This window comes from Ixodes scapularis, unplaced genomic scaffold, assembly GCF_016920785.2.
Source record: "Ixodes scapularis isolate PalLabHiFi unplaced genomic scaffold, ASM1692078v2 PGA_scaffold6__148_contigs__length_123643588, whole genome shotgun sequence".
NCBI classification, from domain to species: Eukaryota; Metazoa; Arthropoda; class Arachnida; order Ixodida; family Ixodidae; genus Ixodes; species Ixodes scapularis.
In genome coordinates this window covers 8,012,898-8,025,882 of record NW_024609881.1, presented here as the reverse complement: position 1 = coordinate 8,025,882, position 12,985 = coordinate 8,012,898, and positions in this window count along the sequence as shown.

The following is a 12,985-nucleotide window of genomic DNA, read 5'->3' as shown; positions in this document are numbered from 1 at the left end:
GCTTGTTACTTCTGGGTTCAAAGGCCCAGCATACATGTCCGGCTGACAGATCTGGGCCGAGGTCTCTGGGCCGAGGTCTAAAGATCTGACGAAATTGTCGACTCAATTCGTGCCTCAGCTACAAAGGCGCGAGGCAGTCTTTAAAAATTTCCGAAATGTGAGTGAACTCTGAATCAAATTTTAATTGCGCGCAGTCTACGAAAACTAAATAATAGTCTTCATATATAAAAACTTTTGCTACTTTGGTGCTGTGAAGGCGATCTGCTGTCAGCCTGTCAACATTGGCAAAAAAAATGTCACTCGTGATCGGTGCACTGCGTACGAGTCTTGCATTGCCCAGATAGGCAAGGCGCTTGCATCGTACGAGCAAGAAATTCTCATTCTCCCATTGGCTAAGCAAAACGGCACCTAAATTCCCATTGGCTGCAACGCGTCATAGTTCCAAAGATGGCCGCCCCAAAGAGAAGCCCTCGTGGTGCTGCGGCCCCCGCTCAAAGGGAGAGGGTGGTGGGGCCGCACCTCTCTCTCTGCTTTTTCGGGTCAGGTGTCCGGCGTGGCCAGAGGCCTGGAGGAGGTGGAAATTCTCGCTCTTCACATGTTCTACGCTCTGCTTTCAGCAATGTCGTGCCGCAGAGGAGCGGGGCACGCTGCCTGTTGTCTCTCACTGCATGAAGGGCTAAAGACCCACAAGAACTGAAGAACCACCTCAGGTGTTCACATTGTCCGTCGTGTTTGACTTGCAAAAATGGCGACCAAGCCACCTCCCCCTCCGATTTCCTTCCTATACCTGGTGAGCTGGTACTGGGTTTACTATGGTTGATCAAACACTGTTTAGAGCGGGCACATTTTATAGAAGCTCGGTGTGGGGGAAATAGAGCCTCAGTTTTGAGAGATGCGGCTTCTTGGGAGGGCGATGCTGGCTAATTAAAAGGGTTCCCTTCTTCGTGTTAACCCAGCCGACCCTTCGGCTTATTACAAGAATGTTAACCCACCTGGCCCAGCCGTATACGAGGCTTTGCAGCGATCGCTAAAAAAATGCTCGTGCTATTTTCTCTAAACTGAGTTATTCTATCGAGATTCAATAAACTGGGGTCGGTAAAACGGTGTTTGCTTAATTGAGCTTCTCTAAACGGCCGGTAATGCCGTGGCTCACGTGGAAGCGAAGCTTTCTGAACATCCTCGAGGCGATTGATGCCAACAGCTTTCCGCCAAAAAGGAAAAAGCCAATGTTGTTGTCGTTCCTTGGAAAGGAAGGGCATCGCTTTGTCGAGGCTTCAGTTTCAGGTCTTGCTGTCTGCTTTGAACGCCCATTTGAACGCCCATGGCAAGAGGACAGCCTCCAGGGGAAATCATCCACAAGTATCTTGGAGCGCTCAAATGTCTGGGTTTGCTCTGCAGATAAAGGGAAGGGAGTCTTTGGAGTGCCGCGTCGCAGAATTGTTTATTTTGGAGATCTGCAACACTGAGATGCAGGATCGTTTAATCGGAGAGTCCGGCGGAGCTAAAGCACCTAGCCTTGAGCGTGCTGTGCAGCTGGCACAGCAGTTCGAGCGGACGTCTTGTGATTGCGATCTTTTTTGATGGTTGTTGTTGCATCCAAATTCGAACGCAACTTACGCGCTAGATGTCGTCCAACATGGCCGCTCACGGGGTCCGCTAGGCGAGCAGGCACCCCACATGGCGAGCCAGTCTTTCCCCCGGAGATGCGAGCGTTCTCCTTCCCCATCGCACTGAGAGTCGAGCGTTCCTTCTTGCCCTTTGGTTGTTCGTCATGTCGGGCCCCGACGACGGTGTGTGTGCAGCTCCTAACCAGAGTCTTCACAAGATGACCCTCCTCTTGAAGCACATGCGCTCTCGTCCACGAGGGCGGTGGTCCTTTTTGTGGCCGACGCTGCCACGCGCGACAAGAATGCTCGGCGTCTTGGGCAACATGCTTCTCGTGTGGATGCACGGGTCGCTTTGTCGTGTGCCGAAGTTGTCCAAGGGGAGATCGTGACCAGTGCCAGGTGACTCTTCCTGCTGGACGAGGTGCCTCCATCTGCCAGTACCAGTGTCGACGAGGGGACGCTGACCAGTCACGGACTCCAAGACGTCTTCACCTTTCTGGACGATGATGAGCTCCAGTCAAACGTCTACTGTGTGGGGTCGTCCGATGGTCTTCCGGAGCGGCAGCCTGGTCGTTGACGTCGGACTTTCACGGCCGGTGTGGATGTGAGCTGTTTTCCTCTCTCCATACTGATTGACACTGGTGCCGAGGTGTTCCTTCTCTCGGATGGAAGTTTTAAACGCATCGACCGGAGCGGCCGCATTAGGTTGTCGAAACCGCCACACACTTTGGTGCACTACCTAAAAAGCTCCATTCCGGTTTTGGGTTGTTTCTGCGCGAACATCGTGTTCAACGATAGCTTCGGGACGATCAAGTTCTACGTTGTCCGCAACGGTCATTCCCTACTTGGTGTCGACGTGGTGCATGACCTCAGGATGATCTCGTCCGGCGTACCACTCCTTTCATGGCACGTAAACAGCGTCTCGGTAAGAGTCATCCCACCTCGAATGTATTCTGAAAGAAATGTACAAGTGTTTATTACTGACCGGTAAACGAACTGAAAATTACCGAAAGCTTCTCTTAAAAAATTGTGATTACACGTTTATATTCGAAACCATGCTTAAAGGGATGGTGAACCGAAATTTGTATTTCGAAAAAAGAATGCAGGAGATGTAGGTGGGACGCTACAATCCCTACAGCACTACTCGTACGGCGATATCTCAAATGGATGGCCGTATTTTTGGGAAAAGAGGTCGAGATTGAACCAGGTTGACGAGGCGCTTCGCTCCCTCAAGGCGGCGAGGCGGAGAAGGCGCGAGGCTGTTCCCTCTCCTTCTCGGTTAAACATGACATTAACATTTCTGCCAAATGCGCCTCCTTTTTTGAGAAATACGGTCATCCGTTCGAGATATCGCTGTACGAGGGATGTTTTGGTGTTTGTAGCATCTTGTTGCACGCTTTGGTCGCGTGTTTTGGGGAATCCAGATTTCGGTGTGGCATCCCTTTAATGTTATATTTCAGAGGAACATAGAACCAAAAGAAAATGTGGTTGTTAATACATGGACTACTGTCGCCTCTGTACTCGTCCCAACAGAGGATGACATTTCCAAGACGTTGGAGTATCTAGAGAAAGACACGTTATATCGTCACGTAGAGTCGATTTGCGATAAATTGGGCGGTCGCGTTGCTTACACCAAAACGGACCCATTGGCTGGTAAATGTTTGCGAATCATACATTTTCCAAACGAGAGAGTCCTTTGGATTGCGAACACCCATGGATGAGAAATGATGTGATGTATTCAATTGAACGGGCCGAACGTTGCATGGATAAGGTGAATAAGATTAAGGTGGTACAAATGACCGAAGAAAAAAAATTTACGTTACATTGACGAGGAGAGGGCCATCATTATAGATCAATACTTGGATGCTCATCCCTTAGATTTTTACCCGAGTCACGAAAACATGACACGGGATGACATACTCTATCTATTAATGTCAGCTAAAAAGAAGGGTGATATAGTATCAAATGTATTTTTGGTTAAAGAAATTAGGTCGTCGATGTTATACGTGAAACGCTTGCAGATACCGTATACAATGCCAGCGTGGTTACCTGATGAGAAACTGGATCGCAAGTCAATTAAAAGAGGAAATCTGATCATTAAAAATTTAATACTACCATGACGTCTTTAATTTTTTTAAAAACATGGTTTATAAACGATACACTATACAAAGAGAAAAAATGAACCCACCATTGAAATGATAGTGATTACTGTAGCAATTTTTTTCCACATACGAATAAAATAAGCTAAGATACTCTCCTTTGATGGTACACATATTTTATTCAGATCTTTGAATTCTGCACTAGCTGTCGAATTCATATTCTTATTGTAGTAAAGTCCATTAAAGCTACAAACGTAACTTTCGTTCAAGCTTTTGTTCGTACATTGGAGGTTGACGTTATCGAATACCTGCATCTTGTTTGACGGCAAAATTTTGCACCGTAAAGAAAATAAATGGCTTTACCGTCACTATGCAGTCCTTGGTTTTATTTGGAGAATTGCACGTTTTCACTACGTATGGTGCTACGATTCCTTTGTCGTCAACTAGTCACTGTTGATTTCTTCGATGTATTCGGAGAATTGGATGTCTTTACTAAATATGGTGCTACCATTTGATCGTCGGCGTCGATTGGTTCACACCATCCCTCAGTATGGTTACGCATTAAAGTGATTTTACTTTTTCCGGAACCGCATACGTAATAAATATTGTTTCGTATCGTCATAGTTACTGTTGACGAGTCATTTGTAGACTCTATGTTCATTTCTTTAGCGAAAGAATTTACGTATCCATCGTGATCGTTTAAAGTATCCGTACTACATGTTTCGTTTCGTCTTGGAAAGTCTCCTTCACTTTGTCTATATGTCATAAGGTCATCACTACAAAATGCCGGACCTATCAGTAACATCAGAAATACAATAGGAGTCATAGTGTTTTAATATCTTTTTATTGGCATACTTCTATTAGGCTTGCATCAAAGCACGCTCGTTGGTATCTCCTCCTTCCCCTTTTTGTAGAAGTATATGTACAGTACGAGGACGATGGCGAGCAGGAAATTCACGTAAGCGGTGGTGATGCCGATTTCAATTGGGAGCTGAAAAACAAAAAAATAGTACATAAATATCCTGGTTATTTAAATCTTAGACGAAAAAAAAGAGAGACAAGAATTCACATGGGATGCGATATATTGGTCGGCGCCATGAGGGGAACCAAGTGAGACTACATGTTTTTCGGAGCTGCGTGTTGCGAAGCAAATATGGGTTCGTCGCAATATTTGAAGACTTCTTCGGCTTTCACGGATCTCCTGGGAGAGTTCTTCACTTTCGCAAGTTTCGATTCCATCAAACGGGTCTTGTGGAGCTGGTGTATGTCTGACAGTATGCCGAGTTCTCAGTTGCAATATAAGATAGATTGAGATTGATATGAAAATAAATAAAATTATGGATGTTCCCATTACTATGCATTTCGAAGCTTCTTTACTATAGCCAGTAAATAGACTCATCAAAATAGGTGAACGATTATTTGGCATATCTGAGCAATTAATAAAATCCATCTATGCATTTATACTCATACACATCATCATTTGTACATAAAACCTCCACTATACTATTTGGTATTGATGGTATCTCCATTACTGTACATGCACCATATGGAAAAGTAGTCTTGGTGTATCGAACACCTGGTTCAAGCCTTAATTTATTACACAATTCAATCATATACGGTGGCCTTAAATTATAACTGGGGACAGGTTCAAACCACTTTTCACCCTCATTGCAATACACACGAATGGTATTTTGTGTGGTCCCGCAGACATGCCAATTGTTGTTTATGGATGATAAATATAATTCGGTATCATTATTTTTATTGCGATACCGCGTTTTTTTTCGAGTTTCATGTGATAATATACTGGAACTAAAAAATCGTCTGAAGCGCGCATAAAATATTTACCATCTTCAACTCAATTTCTTAAACGACGTTTACAATTTACTCCAATAGTTTGTCGGTCATTCATTAGCGAATGTCTAGTTACACTTTTCAGAACGCAGAAGGCTACAAATAATTTAATAGTTATCATATCGATCGGTACGATCTCCTTCCTTCTCTATTCAAAACATTCTTTCTGGATGATGTAGTTTTTCTTTTCATCATATAATAAGCTAACTTTTTTAACACACTAGTGTCTTTTTACTTATTCATAAAGGAAATTAATCGACGCCAAAGAGGTACAAGTTCTTCCTTTTCTGGATTAGCCAAGTCTTGTAAAACCTCTTCCTCTTAATGTGTTTTAATGTCGGCACACTGAACTTCACAATTAATTTTCCGCTTGTGTAAAATTTTCGAAATAACTATGATTTTAAATATAATTATTGTTTCAATAGAACACATTATACCCTTAGGTTCAAAATAGTTTTCATCCAGAGAATACGCCTTTTCAATAACTACGAAAAATGAGCCATATCGAAATGAACGTTGGTTTCGAAGCCATGTTTTGTGACTTTTTTTCTATATTTTTAAACTAAATTGTTCGTAACAATTTTTTTATATAAATTAATTATACTACACTAAACAGAAATAAAAATAAACAGGAACTTGGTACATTGAAATAAATAACATTTATTTTTTATTTCATGGATAATCAAAGCAAAGCTTAATTGTCGTCAGTGGAAACTTTACTCTTTTTACAAGGGGGATCTTCCTTGCTGGGTTCTCCATCTTCGTCTTCTCCAGATTTGCGAAGGTCAGGAAAAAATTTGTGCACGTAGTCGTCGCTCTTGATGCCGCCATCGTCGCTGTTGTTGCCGCCATCGTCGCTGTTGTTGCCGCCATCGTTGCTGTTGTTGCCGCCATCGTCGCTGCTCTCCTTCTTTACAGCTCCCCATGCCTTGAGCATTTCTTCATGAAGAATGTTGTTTGCGAGAGCTTTTAAATCTTCATTGGTGTCGTCCAGTGGCACCTCCCCCCCCCCCCCCCAACGTTCCGTAGTTTGTATTGAGTGTTTTAATAACTCCACCTCCAAATTGAATGCGACATGTAATGTTTTGTAGATGTACAACGGGTTCGATCGACATCTGTGCAAAGCGTTTGTAAACGTTAAAGGAATTACCTGTCTTTTAAATCCCATAGGGGATCGTAGCATACAGTTTTTTTGCCGTTGACTGCTTTGTATATTGGCTCGACAATATTAGAAGCCGGAAATCAATGAATCGCAGTACAAGAATTGTCGTCCCTGCTTTTTTCTTCTGGAGTCCGATACGTTAGCATGCATTTATAATCGGCGGCCCCTGCCTCGGTAAAAGATTTCATACCATCCATGGCTAAGGGCATTTTATGAGAAACAAAGGTATTTTTGTATCGAGGGCTTTAGTTATTACCAAAAATCAAATGGCTGATCTTTTTCGAAAAATGAATCCAATTTAGTTAACGAACCGTAAATCGTTATGTTACGCAAAATGTACATTATCATAGATACAAATATCCCAACATTTGAAATTACAGCCATGTCACTATGGACTAATGGCCAAACAGATATTCCCAGTTTCATGTCTTGTTTGAAAGCAGCGAAATATTTAGTCTCGGCAACGTTTGGTTGCATTTCACCTCCCCTCCACTACATATCCATTGCTCGTAATGAGTGCCGGGGTGAATCGTTATCAGTTTCTCGGTTATCAAACTTAGACCGTTGTAAGAAAGACCATCCTTTGTCTTAAATTCGAATTGCCCACCTGCCTTTCCTTTAACTGAGTTCAAAATCAAATCCGCATCGTTCACTCTCGTTAAAGAAATGATGGTTCTGTTGTTCGTAAGGTAGACGATGTGCACTCCTTACGATGGTGTTCACGGATATACTTTTCGGAAAGGTTCTGGAAGTGTGTCGAACTTGCACGTTATTGCCAATATTGTATTGAGAGTCTCGAAGTCATTTATAATGCATGAAATATCCGCATGGCTTCATTTCGTTTGGGATTTCACCCTCTGGGTCTTTAGGTGGGTGGACAGGCGGATCGTTCACTAAACTCCATATACCTTTGACTTCCACGTCTTTAGGCAATTCTAGCGGTTCGGTATCCCAAGGATCTAGATTCTGCGCCTCCTTAGCAAAATCATGTATAAACTGCGCAGAGAGTAATTTCGTAGCGCTCTTAGAAGCATTTTTTCCTTCGTAGTGGTCCTGAATAATATCCACCAACATAAACCAATCACATTCTGGATTATTGGGTATACATTCTTTTTCACAAGCGTCGCAATATATATTTCGATCGACTTTAGGGTTTCTAGTAAAAAGCAACTTGGGATCACAGAGACGTGCAATAGTCATCTTGAATGTCTGTAGTGCGAATGATTTCCTCGTCGGTGGTGGTGCCCCTATTTATAGTCAAAAAGAATGGTTCACCACTTTGCAAACTGTATGAAACATCACTCGTTACGGACATCCACACCATTGTGTTGTTGAAACCTTATCTACGTTGGTATCGCACGATTGTATAGACGTTTCTAATATAGTCTACTCGAAAGAACGAAAATACCATAGGATTCTGTAAAACCGCATTTAAGAACGCACAGTGCAAGTTTTCCCTCTTAATTTTAGATATGTTTAATTTGAAAAAAATTACCAAAAAAGTTGCACCGCACAGTTCAAAAGAGTTAACTTTTTAAAGACATATAAACTATATTTAAAAGTTCGAGATGGTAGAGATTGTGAAAATAGTTTGGAAGTAGTGTACGCTAAATTATGTAACTTTTACGAAATTTCCTTTTCGACAGTAGCCCCAAGAGGTCTTTGTTGTGGGACGTACAACGGGGTTTTTGAAAATGGACACATGTCTATTACTTAGCACGCATTCCATAACACTTCATTAGGACGTCATGGTTAATGAAATGACTGGTTTAGAAGACGATAGACAGTGTTGGTCTCATCTGAATACACTTATCGTTCAGCACGAAAAAAGAATGGATGCAACGAAATCGTACAGTGCGATTGCAGCTATGATAATAGAGGAAGCTTCCCGATTGAAAAATGTGGTCATATGTACTCCTTGTGAACTTCGCCCAGTAAATCACTGTGACGTTTTTTACGGACAATTGTTTAAGGATATTATACGAAGTGTAAATTTGTTTACGTTTTATGATACAGATGATATTATCGACGTGTACCTAGTTGTAGTGTGTGACAACAGCGACGGGGTTACCTTCGATGTTTTTACGTTGATGCGCGCACCTTTACCTGGAGTTGTAGTCAATATAACGCACAGTGTAATTTTGAAACGCAACGAAATTTCACCGTATAGTGATTAAAACTAAAGAAATTCAGTTTAATGAGATGGTCATTAAACATTGCGTTTCAAAATGCATTAGTTTTGTCGTGTGAAAGTTCTAAAGACTAAGAGCATTTTGATTGGTATTTCATGTATTCTACTATATGTCTAAATCCAAACATGAGACATTTTTCAGTTCCATTTCCATAAGGAACAATGAATAAAAAGGTTTATTTTCTCACAATCAATGTGGAATAATTCCTCAGACATTTTCATAGCCGTACAAGACATCGTCTGTAAAACATTTGATGTCTTGACAAAAGGCGTCTTGGACGATGTCCACATCTATCAATGGAATCATACACACATTTAAAAAGTACAAATTATTAACGTGTTTTGATATACTGTACAATAAATCGCCTGTTAGTTGTTAACACGAATTCACATCTAACACTTGCAAAAGCTAACAATTCTTTACAAGTTCCATCACACCGTCTGTCGTGATGCTACCAATATCCCCGGCGTGAAGTTCCTCTAGCATAGGAAGTCCGCATCCTATAGCGATGATACCGTTGTCGGTAATTTTCTAACATGAATTAATGTATCAGCATTTCTTTTGACGGAAGGAAATGCATGACTTTGTCAGTTATTAAAGAACAGCCAGATAAGTTTATCTCTGTCAAATTTGGCATACTTCAAAAGATTGACACATAAGCGTAGTCGTTCAATAACCGACAGTAACTTATGTTTAAAACAAACATTTTCAAGTATTTTCGTTCCCCGTATAATAAAGCAAGGTTTACAGTGTGGTAAGACAAGTCAACATTATGCGAAATGTCAAGATATTCTAAATGCACTGCACTTCTCATTAAAAATAAAAAGTTATAAGTTGACATTTTACATTGAACAGTCAATGTACGTATGCTTCACTTATTCATGATTTCCAGATGACACATTTCCAGAGGCTTGAAAACTTGGATCTTGCTTTGTCTCCAGAGACGTTTGTTGTCGTCCACAATGTCCTTCCATCTGGCGCACACTCTTGCAGCAAGGGCCTTTTCGTGTGTTCAAAGGTATTCAAAGACTTGTAGCAAGATCTCGGTGGCCAGGGAGTCCATGTCGGACGATTCAGAAGATGTTGTGACGTGCGTTGGGACTCCTAAAACGGTCGAATGACGTATATACTAGACGTACGGTGCGAAGCACAGTGCTTGAAGGGAGGTCTAATTCCGTGCCCTCATCACCTCCTTGTGAATCGCTATCCAAGTACTCTGGGACGTAAATATAAAATGTAAAAAATTGCAATCGAGGTAAGTTTTGAACAGCAAACAACGCATCTGTAATTATTAGAGATTTGTCAATATATAACTGAGAAATTCCAGTGCGAACGAAGTACTAGTAATAGATTCTATGGACGTTATAGTTAGAGGTTGGCTGCCGGATATCTTAAGCTTCGCATTACCACGAACGAGTGTGTAAACACTAGTCAGTTGTTTCTGGACAATCGGTGACATATAACTCTTGCAGTATAGTTAAATTGTGTCCGATCACTACTAAAGCATAATCGGTGATTAATAGTCAATAACTTATTGTTAAAGTCTTGAAACATGGCATAACTTCCGTTAGACAAACGACGTCATCGTTTTTCAGTTGCGCATCTTCGATGTGCAATTGTTCTACATGACGTGACAATAGACCGATCTCACCAGGAGTTGCGCGACGCCACCGCTGCCGCGGTGCATTCTGCTACCTGTAGTTCTCACTTTTCCGGCCGCGTCAATGCGCATTCTACGCCCGGCGTTTGGAACTTTTCGGGTTAGCACGAGACTTTTAGCCTGGTGTTTACTCATGGTTTTCAATCGGTGGCTTCACCTGTTGTATTCCACTGAGCTATAATAACAGCACCAGGCGAATAGGCCTCGGATATTATGTCTTCCCGAAAGAAAGAAGCATGGTCAAAGAAAGGTAAACACAACCGGACAGAGCTGCAGGAAAATGAGCGTTTTACGATTTGTTTAGCGGTTCGCTTCATAATTTATATCCACCCTATTGCACGTCAGCTAAAATGTGTAAGATTACAGGGCACGAGATGTAGAGCGGACCAAAGTGTTCCGTACGCTGGAATCTCTCTGAGCATTCGTTCCGTAGCGGTCTATCCGTCGGTCTGTCTCAAATAAGACCTCCGCACTGATTTGCGGAGGCCATTTTTAATACACTTTTTGCTCGATGTATTTTGGTGGTTATAACTATTATTGCGACATGTTTCAAGCACAGCTATGCTTCAAAAGATCACGACAATCACTAAAAAAGAGCAGCGATTCCCGATATGCATCGCTTGAAATAAAACAACTTTTTTCTGAAGCAGTCTTAATTTTTTATATATATAAACGTGAAAACATCACATAATTCAATTTAGAAGTGCGACACTTACCACCATAAATGTAACAAACGAACCTCATTCATTTTGTGGTCGTCTATTAGGCTGGTGTTACTGATCCATTCTGCATTAACAACAATCGAAATCGCAGAAAAAAGCTTTGCCACATCGGGCGACTGTTAGCGTTTGGAGCTTGCGCAAACAAAACAAAACTGAACAGAAACTGTGCACAAAAGATCATCCCACCTTAAGCTTTCAGGTATCTGGCATGGTTGCTCCTTTTTGACAGATGCCAATTGTTACGGTGCGTCAGGCATGGCCTTTCTGTAGATCACTTCTTTCTGTGCAGGCTTTTCCCGCAGTTAATCTGTACCTTGTTGCACAGGCTGTCAACCAGAATGAAACAACTTTTAGAAAACTATTGCTCACCGAGAAAGTTTATTTAGCCCATCTATACTTCATTGTCAATTAAAACTTATGCCCAAGCCTAAGCACAACCAAGCACAGTGTTTCACCAACACATTTGATGCTGCTCTGCGGCGCGACACCGAGCCGATGGTCCTTCGAATTTTCTTGTTCTTTGCCATTGCGCCATTGTTTCCAAGTTAATTGAGACGTCCAACCAGCCGGAATGCTCGAGTAGTGGTGTCCTTGTTTTTTTCCCGCGGCCGCAGTGCGACCACCGCGTAAATGGTAGTAGGCTCACGCGTTCACGAACACAACGAAGCAGACGACAAAGGGATTCTGAAGCGATAAGACGACCGAAACTGCTTTTCTGCGGATGCTCACCAACTAAGGCATCACAAACAACACAATGTTATGAAGTGCAGACAGGCAGGAGAATCAAGCTGATTCCGGGGCGTGCCAAACGATAATCTATGATGATGTACGCGCAGCCCTATGTAGCCGGGAAGCCGGAAAGGGATGACTACAAGTAGCATGGCGGCGGCACCACTTCCGGAATGCGCGCACCTGCGCAGTTTGCTTGGTGACATCGGTCTATTGTGGGATCCATGCCACCGAATTCAGACGAACCTTGCGGATTTCGCGACTTTCAAGCACAGAAAGTGCTTCATCACTTCGCATTACATTCGCATTACATTCGAGCACTGTGATGTCTCCACAATTCGGGAAAATTGTTTAGAATTGTGTTCCGGGCACAACATACGAAAGTAGCACGCACCAAGTCCGCCTTGTCCAAGTACGTGAAGACGCTTCTCAGTAGTTCAAGGGGTGAGTTCGAAATGTGCATGACCAAACGAGATTTATATACACTCTCTCCCTTTTTAGCAACTCTTTAGAAAAGAGCAAAACGAAAATAACACCTTATCCAGATGTTAGGGGAGGGGGGAGGGTGGTGTCTGGGGGATTGAGGTTGTCATTTTTTAAACGAATAAAGTCATTGTTTGGTTACCACATGTCGTTCGTTATGTAGCCACATATCATGTGGAGGTGTGCGCGTGCCAGGCGAAAGAGCATGTTACAATTCATCCCAGTGCAACCAATCAAACATAACGTGACGAACATCTGTTTCGAGTACATTAATATCTTCAGACCGGAAGGGGTCATTAGAGTACAGACGATGAGGGATAGATGCTTTAAACCCTGGAGAGAGGTTATCGGTCAAAGTCCCTCGTCGGTCACTTGGGTGGCATCTTCAATGTGCAGATATTCCAAACTTGGGCAGCGCTTCTCCAGCATTTCAATGTCTTGATCGGTGATGTTCCGCTTGTTGAGTCTTAGAACTTTGAT